Below are 2,029 nucleotides of genomic sequence, written 5' to 3'. Positions count from 1 at the left end.
GGTCTGTAAGGCAAGTTATGATTCATGAGGTCACTGTAGAAAATTTAAAGACTCTGCCTGAGTCTTGAGTCCTCATAACATACTCAATTTTAAATATGCTCTGTGTAGTAACAAATAGCAAATGTCAAGCTTTGACAATATTAGGTTCATAATACATCTCTTTTCTGTGAGAACGACTTTTTTCCCCATTCAGTTCAACGAAGCTTCATCCAGAATATACTCTTTAGACTAAGTGGTGTGAGCATTTTTGAGTGGATCCTAAAGGTAATACTAAGTCTTCATGTTCTAAGATGAAAATAAATACATATTACTTGTATTGCTTCCATGACTTTGCCATAATAACATTTTAATCTGGCTACTGTAGTCATGAGCAAGTAACTTTATATATTCTAATGTGTAGTGGGGAATCAAAACCTAGACTTTTGTAAGGAGCTTTCTGAGTACTAGGGTTGAGAGAGCTAATGTTTTGCAAAAGGCCTTAAAGCAGATATTTGGATATGTATGATAATGCCACAGACATTTCAATTCATCTAAGCTTTGTCACTGAGGAGATAACTGTACACATATTCTATTTTACATTTGAGGCACATGCAAAAGCAGCCAAAAATATGCATCTAATTCAATTACAATGCTTTTGTTTCACATTCAAACATTTACTAATGATCTCAACTTTTAGCATGTATCTACTAATAGTCCTGTTTCAGTTGTTCTGACACTGTCTAAAATGCTTTACTGTATCAATGCCTCAGAATTAATGTAAAATTCCACAAACTTAGAACTTTCTAACCGTCCATGTAGAGTATTACTAACATTGCTGTTGTATTATGAAACAGAACTGAACAGGGACGAGTTCATGGACTCAGCCAGAATTCTCATCATTCTCTACCTTTCCCTTGCCCTTTTTATTTCTTCATTAATACCAAGTTACTAACAAATGAGGATCCCTAACTTCTCACAACTTCCTCCAACCTATATTCAGTTCTTATCACTCACAGAAACACAGACAAATAAAACAGGTTGGTTAAGTTTTTAAAATGAGCTTCAAGGCACAATCATTGATCAATAACTAGAGATAATGAAGTGACCAAGAAGTAAGTTTAGAAATAAATGCTGACAATAAAAGGAAAATACATATCGTTAGTTTTAGATATCAAAAATAAACACATGTAGAATTTCACTACAAAGTTTTAATACCGTCCTCAGTTTCCTATATCAATTATCTTCTAAAAAATGAATATATACTAAAAATTCTCACAGTTTTATGATATTTACATAAAAAATATATAAAGAAGGCAAAAGAAGAGAATGGGAAATTTTTGAGTCAATTCCTAAGAGTTGAAAAATGTACCAACCTTCAGGGACAGAAACACTCTGCTGGTTCTCTTGCAAAGATGAGCTCAATTAAGAGGACAAACAGGAATGCAAACACCTTGTGTTGTGGCTGTGTAAAGTAGGTAGAGGTGGTAGTTTTAATGGGCTATGTAATGACTTTTACATTGGCAAATTGCTATATACTGTTAGAGTTCACTGAGAATATGGCTATGGGAACAAGGCTTCCTTCTTTTCTGTCCTAAGCATGTTTATTTTAAAATGACTTCCAAAATCTTTTCTGTGGATGGCTTGCCTATTTAACTCAGAGTTAAGTGAGGACAAACAGCCAAACAATGTGCCCTTGTGAACAGCAAAAGGCAATCATTTCAATAGATGTTACTATTTTTTATTCAATGATATAAAGATTCCAAAAAGGAAAAATGTGGCTGAAATTTCAGTGACTAGGCTCTCATACCTGGGGAGAAATCTCAACTGGGATTTCAGCTGACAATTTTACCTTCTCCTGTCAGTTTTCAGGTGCAAGCTGTGAGCTCACTGTTCCAAAATCTGTGTCTCTTGCTATCCTTTTTTTGTCTTCAGATGCCTCAGCAAAGTGAACACTCTGCATCACCTAAACTCATGACAGGGAATTAGTTTTCTCTCTCTCTCTCTCTCTCTCTCTCTCTCTCTCTCTCTCTCTCTCTCTCTCTCTCTCTCT

This window comes from Grammomys surdaster, unplaced genomic scaffold (genome assembly GCF_004785775.1).
Source record: "Grammomys surdaster isolate TR1022 unplaced genomic scaffold, NIH_TR_1.0 373, whole genome shotgun sequence".
Classification (NCBI taxonomy): domain Eukaryota; kingdom Metazoa; phylum Chordata; class Mammalia; order Rodentia; family Muridae; genus Grammomys; species Grammomys surdaster.
The sequence above is the reverse complement of the archived record's forward strand: the minus strand, read 5'-3'. Positions refer to the sequence as shown.